Below are 13,749 nucleotides of genomic sequence, written 5' to 3' on the forward strand. Positions count from 1 at the left end.
AAACAAACGGTATTAATTCAAAGGGCAATTCTGTCCGTCTACCTAATTATTTATTAACCAAAAAATATATATAATAAAGAAAAATGACAATATTTGTATTTGATATGCAGTGATCCTGAAGAAAGTATCTTATTAATACTTTCGGCTTCGCAATTCCTACAGTTATGATATCCCAGGATTTGTATTACAAAATTGTTATTATATCAGTAAAATATTTAGAATATTCTGAACTAAAATGTCTTAACTCTACAAAACTTCTCTTCCATAGGTATAAAAACAGCCAGCATAATAAAAATTAAAAATATATAAATATTTTTTTAATTTATTAAAAATTGAAATACATTATTATTATCTGTCTTAACATTTTTTCTTTTCTTTATTTCTCTTCCCCGAATTTATATTCACCGTAAGAATACGTTTTAGTCAATGTACTTTTTAAGGGTATAGACACAAATGCGGCACATCTTTAGTACTATTTTCGTTTTGGTCTCTTTTCGTTTATTTGTTTCATATTCACGTTCTCGCTAATTGATTTTAGAATTAGAACTGTTTTTGTAAATTTATATTTATATGTAGATATGCCGAAATAAAAATCACTACTAGTGTGCTACTCTCTTGTTTATAATTCTTTTCTCTTTTCGTTCTTATCAAAATGTGGTTAACAGGAACGCTTTTTTAATCTATTTTTTTCTAAATGTACATGATTGATTTTTTAGTTTATGTTGGCTACGTTATTTACTTTAGTATTGTGCTGTGTTATGTTTTTTTTATATTACAATTATTCTTATAAAATTGTAAAAAAATATTTTTAGCCTTAGAGAAGCATAAATATTTCACGAATTGCAACATCCATCCATGTTACCTACCTTCAATAGTATGTATATTTACAGATAAAAAATAGTTAGTTTGCCTTTAAAAATAATCAGAGAGCAGGATGTTAGCACGTACGGTCTGACGGTGTAAATCCGCTTCGACGCCGGACGATAAAAGTACTACGTGATATTCCTGGAAAAGCCAAGTTACCGATTGACATAATAATGATTGTTGTCAGTTAAACTTCATTACGCGGCCTTCAAAGTAGAAAAAAAGCCTCTAAATATTCTGTAACAATGAATACTACTAAGACGAGAACGTTGAAGGGTAAATCCTTTAGCGAAAGCAATAAAAGAGCTTTGTTACTCTCTCGTATGTACACACATCACCCATGTGCGTTTATCGCTTTTCTGTCTCCGTGTTTCTTTGGATTCACGATTACTTTAAGGTAGTCTTGTACGACCGCTATACTCTCATGTTATAATCTCACACCGAAGCAAACATATCTTCCTCTTCCCCTAATTCTGGGGGCGGGGAGAAAACACGGAATATCATATATTTTTACGGGATCTGTCACCTTGACATCTGACAGCTGCGTGACCACAGCAATTCCCTAATTTCAGAGTGGAAGATACTACCAGTATCGCCCTGGTGTAAGACCACCATTCAGAATTGAAACGTTGCTCCAAATGGCTTTAGCCGTGTTTAGTGACTAGATCTGAATAGCCAGGTACTTCCCCACCTTCCTCTTTCCCTTCCCCACTTACCTTCAGCCTCACAACATCCCCCAATTGGGGATGCCATAGTCTCACTGGCTCCAGACGGGAGCAGTTGGGACTCTTGTGAGGTATTCACTATAAAAAAAATATATATATATATCTGACCGCAGTGGAGGGTAACACTATTTTCAAATGCTCGGCTAGCAGATCGTGGTGTATCAACTAAGCCATGCCTACACATGTAATATAGTATTATCTGTCTAGTGTGAGACGATTGTACAGCGAGCGATATGGTGACATAAACCAGGCCCAAATACCGCATGCGAGTATAATTGCGCTCGTGTGAGACAAGGATTAGTCTAATATTAGCCACGGTACGTTACGGACGTAGGAAAAATCATTTTTATTATAAACCCAGGCACAGAAATTTATTATCTTTGTTTTGGCTATAGGTGAAATATGATTTGTAAGTAACTCGTTCCAAAGATTTGTTGACAGAGATTGACTGAAGACTTAAGACTGACTTGTTCCCCAAAGAGCCCTCCGTGTTTACTGACTTTTAATGAGGAGAACCTTGAAAACACCTCCATCATATTTATTTTAAAACTTGCAAATCGGGCGCCAAAAACCCGTTTTGTTATTTAAAATAAATTTGAAAAAATATAATAGTTAACAAAGTAATGAAGCGTAACACATAGAAGAGAAATAAAACAAAGTGCATACCATATGTACAAATATTTTTATATAATTATTGCTTGAGAGCAAAAATTACATAGAAACCGCACAGAAAACGATCTTATAAGTAATACTAAAAAAACATAGACTGACTGATACAGACCAAATATTCAACATCTGTGACGTACTAGAAATACGTCAATTATACGTTAAAATACTACTAAACTACATTTTTGACAAAAAAAAAAAATTTCAACATACACAAAATAACACTAACAGACCAATTAGACAAGCGTACAAAGAAAACATAAAAACTCCGACAGTAACTTCAAGCTTTGGACAAAGACACTACCAATACCATGCTATAAAAGCTTTCAACAGTGTAAAACTAGAAATTAAAATTGAGGAAGATAAAAATAAATTCACACACAAAATAACAAAATGGATTAAAGAACAAAAAATACAATATTACCAAAATGTCATAGCATAAAATAAAAATAAAACCTACACTTAACACACAAAACCAAATAAACACACATCACTCACAAACACACAAGATTATATTTTAAATGTATTATTTTCTCTTTAAATGTGTTATGCAGATTATATTTTCATATTATAAAATGAAGGCCTCAGCACGGGCAAGCCACCCAGTGAGGCCAACATTAATGGAAAACTTGAAATGTAAAAAATATTGTACCAAATAAAAAAATAAAAAATATATATATTTTTTAATGTGAATACCGCAGAAGAATCCCAACCGTCTGGAGCTAATGTGACTATGGCATCCCCAGTTGGGGTATGTTATGAGGCTTAAGGTAGCGGGGAGAGGAAGGCGAAGGGAGAAGAGAATTTTTGTACGGAGGTTCAGGCAATACTCAGAGTATATTTCAATATATTATTTGAAATAAGTAATTGCGAAATAACACAAATTAATAAAATAAAATTAAGAACGCAGGGATTTGAACCCGCGACCCCCAGCTTGCTAGTCAAGAGCCTTACCCCTCGACCATGATGTACGTATTAGACCTTAAAATATTTATTGAATTAGTACATTCCCTATATATTTTTGCTGGTAATAGCCACATATAAGATGCTCCATCTTTCTGTTCCGTGCAGTGATCGGATTATTATAATAAAAATACCAATTTCGGTTGTGACTCTGTCTGTAACTCCGATTCAATGAACTCTAGAAATTTGCTTTGAATTTAAGTTTTATTTTCAAAATTGGAAGCTTTTGTCCGGAGAATTCAGACAAGCGATTGTACCCTACCAATAATAAATCTAATATATTTAAAAGAAAATTATGTTAATCGGGTTCCATGATAACTCAACACGGTGACAATTCAACACACTTTTAAAAAGTGATATAAAGTCATTAGAAACGATAAAAAAATTAACCTAACCTCACCTAACCTACAAAACCCAGTTAATAAAGTTTTTGTTTCATCACTTTCCATGATTTTTTCTTTAAACTTCCGATTTTGTTGTCCGGGTTAAATCTTCCCCAAAAGAAAAACCTAACCCTTCCACACGCTTTTCCACAAATGATCATCTAGTCAATCAACACTATGTAAGTGCATTATATAGGCAAAATAATTACAAAACAATACAAGAACAACACGTCAACTCACCAGAGATCAAATGGGAAAATAATTCACCGACTCCAGATATTTTCATATCAGAGGGTTCGGCTCGGTAGAACTTCTAACAGGGCCTATAAATCCTACTGATCCCTCAAAATAAATATTTAAAAAATCTTTTGTTATCCTACATGTATTCAAAATTACCGACTTTTGCATCTTTATATATAAATTTTTTGATAGATCTAATACGCCTAAATTTTTAATGAGAGAGCTAGGTATAATGCCAGTAGCCGAAATAACGAATGGTAATATTTTTATAGTCTGAGAATGCTAAATTCAAAAATTCAAATCCAAATATAAATATATAACTTTTTAAAGATGTGATGAATTATCATTGTGATGATTTATCCGGTTACCATTTTTTTGCGTAATTTGTGAAAAAAAATCCTATTCACGTATCTGTATATAATATGTTACGGCAAAAGTGGGTATGAACTAAATAGTTCATATTTAATAGTCTTACATCATATAACGAACAACTTAAATTTCAAAAAGGGCGCCAGACAACACTTGACGAGTGTTGTCGCTGTTCGCTGCAAGACTGAATTGATAGAGCAGATCACAATCACCTCGAGGGCCGTGACATTATTAACCTGTATACAATATTTTAGGACATCACAGGGCGTCAGTGAAAAGAATGGATGTTATAGAAACATGTTAGGTTACTATATTTCAAATTATAGTTTGACATTATAAATCGGTTCAACAGATATATAAGATGACTAACCCCAAAGGATTAACCCTGGTCGATAAAACTCATAACTATTCCTATCTATCTAATAACACTGCGTTCGGTGTTGAGAGTCGGAGAGATCCGAGGGTTAGCAGCAGCCCTCTACGTTGTGGTGGATCCAGTCCCAGGAGCCGTGGAACGGAGGGGACCCTCGGCGTTGTCATGGATCCAATCCCAGGAGTAGTGGGACGGATGAAACCCTCGACGTGGTGATGCATCCAACCTCAGGGGCTGTGGGGCGGAGATAACCCTCGACGTGGTGATGGTCCGTAATCACGTTAATTGTCGCATGAACGGTGCGTCCCGCAGCGGCGATGTATGTGAGTAAATAATGGTCAAAACGCATTCTCGCCAAATAGATGGTTTGTTTTATTACGCGAAAGCACAACAATCACTTGAGGATACCAGAAGGGGTGCCGATAATCTTCCGATGCTCTTCTTTACGCCATTCAATCGAGATCGGCTTCTCGCCGTAAATGTAACATTCGTGCTATTGATTTGACATTTCGAAATATGCACAACTCATAATGAGTACACAACACTCGCACTACTGTGCTTGAAATCGTACGATTAAAATGACATTTTAATTAACTAGTTGACTGTATCCAACGGATCCACTTAGCCTGCTCGTGAATCCGTTCTAGAGTGGCCGGAAACAGGAAGCTTCGTTCTTCTTGCCTCTCGGTGTTGCTATTATTAAAAATAAACAAAGATTGTCAAAGACAATGCTGACCATTATATTGCTATTAATGCAAAATCCCGTTATCATTGGATGTTATGACGTAGCGTCATAACAAATAAGCTATTATTTAATAGACTTTTCTCAGATTTATTGATTCTAGAAATCCCTCCAATGATTTTAATCGCTAAACCAAATAACCCATTTTCAATCCGAATTACTATTGAAATATACATACGTAATACCTTTGACGGATAAATAAAACCACCCAAAGGATTTTCCGGTAAAAATAATTATAAAATTCGATGGAAAATGGATTTAAACTCACTTCACTCGTGTATGCTTCAGTTTTCAACTTACACAAGAGAAGTAATTTGAGTGAAATATTGCCCGTCTTTCCGCCACTTATCAAAGTGTATTGCCTCGGGATTATAAAATATTATTTTTCATAAACTAAGACGAAGTGGTGCTTGATATATATCATACAATAATAATCTTTGGCAGACATAAATTATATGATGATATTCTTTGGCAAACATAAATCATATAATGATAATCTTTAGCAAACATAAATCATACCATGATATTCTTTAGCAGACATAAAGCATATAATGATAACCTTTAGCAGACATAAATCTTACAATAATCTATGGCAGTGAGTGGATGCCTTTATTTATAGATTAGATTATTTCTATGAATTGATCGGTGACCGGATAAGTCATCATAAGGAAAACTCGACACACCTTTGATAAGTGATATAAAGTCATGGAAAGTGATAAAACAAAAATTAGATTTAATAGGTTAGGTTTTATGTTATTTTTCATCGCTTTCAATGACTTTATATCACTTTTTAAAATTGTCACTGTGCTGAGTTATCATGGAAACAAAATAATCATTTTTTACTCCCTGATGGGTTAGGGTAGTGAGTGAAAAAGAACAGAAAATCTCTTTATTAACATTATCTCTACACAAGAGGCCTTGAGGAAAATGATTTCCCTGTGGGCCTATGGCAACTTTGGGGAGTTAACATATACCCATGTTGTTAAAAGGAAGAAACAAAGAGACCGGCAAATCGCTCCACATCCGAACCGTTGACCTCAAGAATGAGTCATGGAAATGGACCGGTTTCATCTGACAAATGTTAACCGTGTAGAAATGTCGGGCGCGCGTCTGGCGTATTTCCCAACTATGGCGAAAGGATCAATGACGTTAGTTCCTTGGAGAACCTTCTATTGACATATGGGTAGAACAAGGCCAGCTTTCTTACCTGGGGGCATGGCCTCTAAAGAATGCAATTAGTTTTTTTTAAGATAAGTGAATCTATCAGTCCGTTTCTGCACAGAGTCAGGGATTTTCCATAAGTACATTGGAGTTCCAGATTAGATTCAAGAACAGGGGCGCACATGCGATTTGCATAGGGTCAACATTTGCGTACTGTTAAGTATCTGCGGGCCCTATACAGTACGCCCAGCATATTATGAGTGGCTAACTTGACTTTGGCTTCGATGGAGCCCCCGTTCGTCCGTTAACCCTGTTATTTGCACTTAGAGTTACACCGAGCGTATTAATGGAAGGCATTTTGGGAATATTGCGTTGGTTGATAAGCCATCACTTAACATCCATTAAAAAGGAAAGTGACGTAATGGTAAGAAAGTACGTCGATCATCCGAATTTAGGAAATGGTATATTGATGATGTTGTCCCTCATATAAAAGGAATTGACGATAGTCCGCTTATCGCTGATAAATAAATATTAACATTAATTTCATATGTGGTCTAAAATATCAAATGATAAATATAATAAAATAAAATGTGACAAATTTTTTTGTTACGTCTTGGTCCAAACTCTAAACTTTCACTATTTTTTTTTCAAACTTTATTTGTTTTGGTTCCTAAGATTAGCCAATCATGCAAAGAAATGACAAACACTTTCAATAATAGTACTCGATTTATTTTTATAAATATCGATAAAACAATATATTGCATGGTATTGAAAACCAAAACATAATGTTACTAGATACATAATAAGCACAATGTTCAGTCTACAAAACTTCCGTTGTGATTTTGTTGTATTGTCTCCCTGTTCGTATTTTTTCTTCATCATTTTGTAAGCTTAATTCGTCCCATTGCTTTCCACCCTTCCAATGTACTTTAATTTTGGCGTGCCATTTCAGCGCTCCAATTATTTGGAGTTCTTCTCTCTACCTCTGCTCTGGTCTTTCTGATGTCCTTTGACTTCTGATCTCCTGTTTCAACAATAATCTCTTTTTCAGCTACTCGGTGTGCCCATTCGCATTGTAATTTTTCAATCCTTTTAGCCGTGTCAGTGCGCTGAAATTATATTTTTAATATTTTTTGTTTGTTTTGTGGTCCAATAGAGTACTATTTTTAATAACTTCTGCCGTTTATCTCTACCCGACAGTAGGATAATTTTTTTGTATTATTAATAGTGATAAGTCGAGGTGACGTTCAATGATCTGTGCATTATTTTATGACAGGGGACTATTGTCAGCTCAAAGAATTTGACAGCTATCTTGATAATGGATATTGATGTGTAACAACCTTTTGATTGGAAAATATTCTTAACTTTAAAAAAATATCCGAATGTTTAGAAAAGGCTCAGGGTCCATTTGGAACAAACCGAAAAAAGCATTCTTTTCTCCAGCTAGTGCTAATCCACCGCTGCCCGCTACCGTCGTTACTCCAATGTGCCGTTAGAACCGTTTTGAAAGCAGGACGCTACTTGTCATTTTTGAGATATTTAACAAGTCGTGTCCAAACGGACCCATTCTAGTATTAGTGTGCTACGAATTCCAAAGGTGAGCTGTTTTTATATTTCTCAAATTAGTGTAAATTTATTACATTTTGATTGGTGTCATGTACAGTTATTATTATTATTAACTGATACACATTTTGGGGCTTAGTTCATAGCGTTTACTAATAATCGTACCTAAGCCTGATTGCACAGGAAGAAAACATTGAAGATTCTCAACCGTCAACAAATTAAGCTAATTACGTTTTATTTATTTGGTAGGAGACTGATTTTTGTCGGATAAAAGTTATGTTTTTTATCAAAAATTAGAATTTGTTGTTGATTTTATGTTTTCATTTAGTGCTTCTCCAAGTACATTAAATATTTAATTTGATTACCAATGTGGTTTTATTTTAGTAGGACCTAAGTAATACTTTTTGTTTTAAATGCTATTGTTTATTAAATGGTCCCATACATGTTTTTTTATTTGTATATAGAACAAAGCCCGGCGCGCAAGCATTGAAAACAAAATAATTAAAAAATATATTCTCTTATATACATAAATTACCATCAAAATTACGGGTCTGTGTAGTATTGACGTTTTGTGAAATTAAGTGCTGTACTTTATGGTTAAACATATTTATTGTATGACATTTTCCATGATTGCACGAAAATTTAAACTTAAAAAAAATATTGTATATTATCCTATCCGATACGAACGAAGAGAATGAAAAAATTCTCAGAGAAAACAGATTATTTTCTCAGAGGGCTAAACACTTTTTTTTTTCTTACGTAGGTCTTCCATTACTTTATGAAATTTAGAAATTGAAATTTGTAACTTGTTATTAATACATGCAGTTTATTACAAACAAACTTATATATCACTTTCAATTATAATAATTAACCCTTTTAATATCCCGTAAAGACAAACTTTGAACCTTCTACAAGGTATTATACTACGTGAAGCTTCATTATAAGCAAAACCGTTTGGTAAAATAAAATAAAAATCTGCTGGCTAAAATGGCTCACCTTTCATTCCTTTCACATATTTTACTAGACAAAAATATTATAAACATTACTCCTACCTTTTTTATCGTTTCATATAAAAATAATTCATTAAAAATTAACAAAAATTTAGAAGTTTTTCTCAAATTGCGGTCGAAACTTTTGGTTTCATAGAGATGAATATTTTAATTATTCTGTGGTTGATTTCCAAATTTGAAAGGAAAACTTGGTATTTTTGTTCTTTCTTACACCGTTTAGTTCACATTTCTAACTATGACGGTAAGGAAGACACAAAGATTTCTATGAGACCATATTAGCTGTTCCGAAAACCTAACAAATTTACTTTACGGATAACACCTGTTTGTTAAAAAAAACCTAACAAATTAGCCTGAAGAGTGAAACACAGGTTCAACGGGCTCTGAAATTTAGACTGAAATGAACATCTCGATTGCAAAATGAGCTGACAATATTGAATGTGATGGCCCCTCCATAAATCATTTACAAGTCACTGAATTTCAAAAGGTGTGAAAATAATTATTTCTTGTTTAGTGAATTCCTGTGAATAACTAAAAAAAGATTTTTCGTGATAAAGAATTTGGGGAAGAATTTATTCTATCAATATTATTTAAAATCGAAAAATGATTTTTGGACCAAAAGTGAATCCTCTTTGGTCCTGTAATTATTTTAGTCAGAATTTTTTTTAAATTATTTTTTACGAATTTCACTCAGCTGCTGTGGCCGCTTTTATGCATGTACAGGACAACAGTTATGTTTTATTCACTCAGATGTTAACGAATACTGTGTTATAATTAATATGAACCAACTCTCTAGATTATAAGAAGGAATCAGGTACTAACATAATTCCACAGGTATTCATAAAGGAATGCGTTCAGTTTATCGCAGCTCCTCTTCATATATATATATATTTAATTGTGTCCGGTAAGATTATTGTTAAGTTAATGCATATAATTACTTCAGAACAGCCTTGGTTTTTAAATTGGCTTGTCAACCACAACCAATCTTTAATTATATGAACACTGTATTTATGAAGCTTTTGCGTCTCGTACAAAAGTAATTCTATTTAATTCTCTGACTTTTCAAAGCCTTTAGTAAATATTAATATTCTTCTCATTACTATGATCCTAGGATAATTCCTAAAATGGTTGATTAGTTACCGCTATATCATGGTAAAATTGAATTATAAAGTTTCTTATCAATTTAAAGTAATATCGGGAGTGCCTCAAGGCACTCATTTGGACCCACTTTTCTTTATTATATTTATAAATCTTTATCTTTCGATAATGTTAAATTTATTATATTTGTAAAAAACCGTTAGCTTTTCGAGATTATAAAATGTTTAAATTATGCACTTACAATGCAAAAATGACTACACATTTTTTTACCGTTCACGGAATCCAATATGTACTTCATCGTATTCAATTAATAATTAACATTCACCAAAGGCCTTAATTTCGGTAACTGGGACTTAATTTCCAATAAAGCCGAACAAATTTTACGTTTAGTAAAATGTAAAATAAGGACTTTTCGTAACGTTGAGTGCTTTCCTTGTGAGATCGCAACTAGAATACGCATCTCACGTATGGTCATCTATTTATACTTGTAACTTACACCGCTTGGAGAAAGTACAAAGGAAGTTAAATGCTCAACATAAGTTAAGACAACCTGTGATGGATATTTGTTACAAAACATCCATGTCTTTCTATCCGGAAAACGATGATATTCTTATACTTTTTGAATTACTGATTAACTTAGTCTTCTGCCCTCTGTTTTCAGGTGTTATAAATATCCGTGTGTCTGTTTAATTTACTTGACTTTTCCATTGTGACAACCCTAGCAATAACTAGCACGAGTTCACCTAATTGCCACTACTTTTACAGACCTTCTCGATATACTTAAAACGTCTTCATCTTGCAGTAAAGCAAAAGAATTAGTTGTTTTTCCTCCATTATTTAATTTATTTGTTTAACACCCGTAATAATATTTTTTTACTTGTACTATGACAAACATAATACAAGTAAAAAAAATACCAACTGATTATATCAGTACACGCATATAATGCATATCAGAACATTTTACAAACACAATACAGACACATTTCAGTTAAGTTTTACGTACATTTCACTTCTATTCACTATTTATTTTTCCTTTGACGTATGACGGAGAGGTTTTAAATATATCTAAAATGTCTGGATATTGAATATGTATCGGCATTTTGGTGAAATCGTACTAGTAGGGAGTGATGTGAATAGTTAGTCCTATGGTTATCTCAGTGGAAAAGATGGTGATATTGAGTGGATTTAACAGGGACCCGAGTATTTATAACACTGAGGATTGGTTGTTTCGGAGAATTTGAACAATTCATCAAATTTCAACGTTTATTTTCGGGTTCTTTGAAAGTCCTGTTCAAGTTCTGTTATTATATTATTATGGGCCAGTTGCTTGACAGAACTGAAATAATAACAGTACATGAAAAAATCTTTCACCGAACATGAAAATGAACGTTGACATTTGATGAATTGTTCGAATTCTCCAAAACAACCCGTCTATAACATTCGAAGACAGTCGATGAAGTTATTCATTAATTTAAAAAGTATAATAACATCATTAATAATTCTCCGTATAGAAAGCAAAGGTAGTATTAGATTATACATTACTGTTTCAAAGCACATATCAATCATAGGTTGTTTCGACTTGTATTGAACATATCTAAGAAACTTCCATTGTACTTTCTCCAAGTGGTGTAATTCAAGTATTCTATTTTACAAGTTACAAGTTATTCGGGCTTCTTCAAGAACCGTATCAATAAATCCCTTCCTATAGCACCTATCTTAACCCGCCCCGCAATGCTGCCCAACCGGGTGCTGACATAGCTCCCCTGCCTTTACACTTTACCGAGAGGGGAGCCCTTCTGAGGTGTTATTTAAAAAATTAAAAAAGTTACGAATAAAATTGATATGTGTTTCTGTGTTATGTTTGTAACATGATAAGTATTCGTATATAAATCGGTATATATTATATAATCTGCATTATGTAAAATATCCACTTGCATTGAGCTTGTAAAAGCCCTACGGGCGTTCAATAAATAAATTGTATATCTGGATCGATATTGTACGTTAGAAAGAAAGAAAATTAAAGTTACATATTGAAAATAAAACAGACAAAAATATCCCATTAGTATAAGAGAGAATAACGTCACCTGAACCCTCGGACAGAATGTATTATGCCCATACCACTCTGAGAATTTGATCAACTATTGACATCGCCACTATTCGAAGGACCTTATTTATTCCGTAAAATATGAGTTTGTACTTTAATGTTGTAAAGTGTGCCTTCTCCGATAAAAATGTTTTATTCACACAAGTGTTCCATCTGTCTGAAGGAAATGGCACTTTAAACATTAAACGAGAAAACTGGGCGGTGGGAGAGGGAAAATGAAGAAGTGATGATAAAAATAAAGGAAGGTATTCAGACGTGTTGAAAAAAACTAAATTCTCCTCTTACTTAAATAATCGTTAACTCGCGACAACATGTTTGGGAATTTATGTAGATATTTCAACTATTCATAAAAAAATATTTCAAAGATTTTTTGATAATAATGCCGTTTTTATTACTCTCCAACTGATAAAAACAATAACAAGCAGAATTCAGACATATACTGGACAAATCAAATATTGCAGAAAGAATACAGCAAATTCTCACTACTAGAACTGAACTTTGGACTTCTGAACTAATTGGCGATTCATACTTAATCTTATTTTAGTCAAAGAAATTACCTGTATTACGCTCCACTTAAAATTTAATAGTCTTACAGAATATGTATTGTATTAAGTTGTCTAATTCCTTGTTTTCTTTTAAAAAGACCTGTTTATTTATTTAAAGGCTTTTACAAAAAAATTATTCACGAAACTACAAGTATATGATGTACACCGAAGGATATGTGTACTATATTGGAAATAATAATAATTAATAGCAGTTAAAAACCCGCTCCGCTCTGCTAGGCCTTGCGGGCGGCACTTCCCTGGAATTCGCCCATTTTAAGTGATATTAACAACAGTTACATAATAGATAGATATCAGGTCATTCACAGAGAGAGGGTCAGTATATATAGTTAAAACACGGAACAGGAAGGAGTTAATGTATAATAACATACTAAATTTACGCATAATAAGAATGACAGTTGTTTAAATAAATGAAATTTTACGTATTTGTGATGGATTATTTCAAATGAAACACTATTAGGTATTGTCTACAACTGATATTAACTGTTACCGTACCTAATATAATTAGCTCATAGGAGACTTGCAGTGCTTAAATATGTGTTACAACCGTCAATGTCTATAAGTTGAATCAATATCTATTTATAATAATTAATATATATTTATTCTTTTGTAAAAGCCGCTATAATCGGCGTTAATAAATAAATAAATAAATAAAAATATCGTATAGTTTGTCACAATTAAATATAGTTATAACAAAGTTGACTTAAATAATAGATTATTACATATTGGTTAATTGTACCCGTGTTTATGAATAAAAGGAGGGTAATTGTGCGATGAGTTTAGCAGTCGGTTTAATTAAAAGGTGTGAATTTTACTCCAACTGGTGGTAATTCTTTACCTACAACTGTGACTGTATCTAATAAAGTTTAAAATTAGATTATATATAGACCTTCATCAGGAGAGTAAAAATCTATATAAAAAGGTAGAT

General features: G+C 33.0%; 1 protein-coding gene across 1 annotated transcript in view; it reads right to left on the bottom strand.

Moving 5' to 3' along the window:
* Nucleotides 1-13,749, bottom strand: part of LOC149426329 (RYamide receptor-like) — a 180,029-nt gene that overhangs the window by 63,873 nt on the left and 102,407 nt on the right. The gene's annotated exons all lie outside the window — the stretch shown is intronic.

This window comes from Hesperophylax consimilis, chromosome 1 (genome assembly GCF_061612785.1).
Source record: "Hesperophylax consimilis isolate HC1 chromosome 1, BYU_Hcon_1.0, whole genome shotgun sequence".
NCBI classification, from domain to species: Eukaryota; Metazoa; Arthropoda; class Insecta; order Trichoptera; family Limnephilidae; genus Hesperophylax; species Hesperophylax consimilis.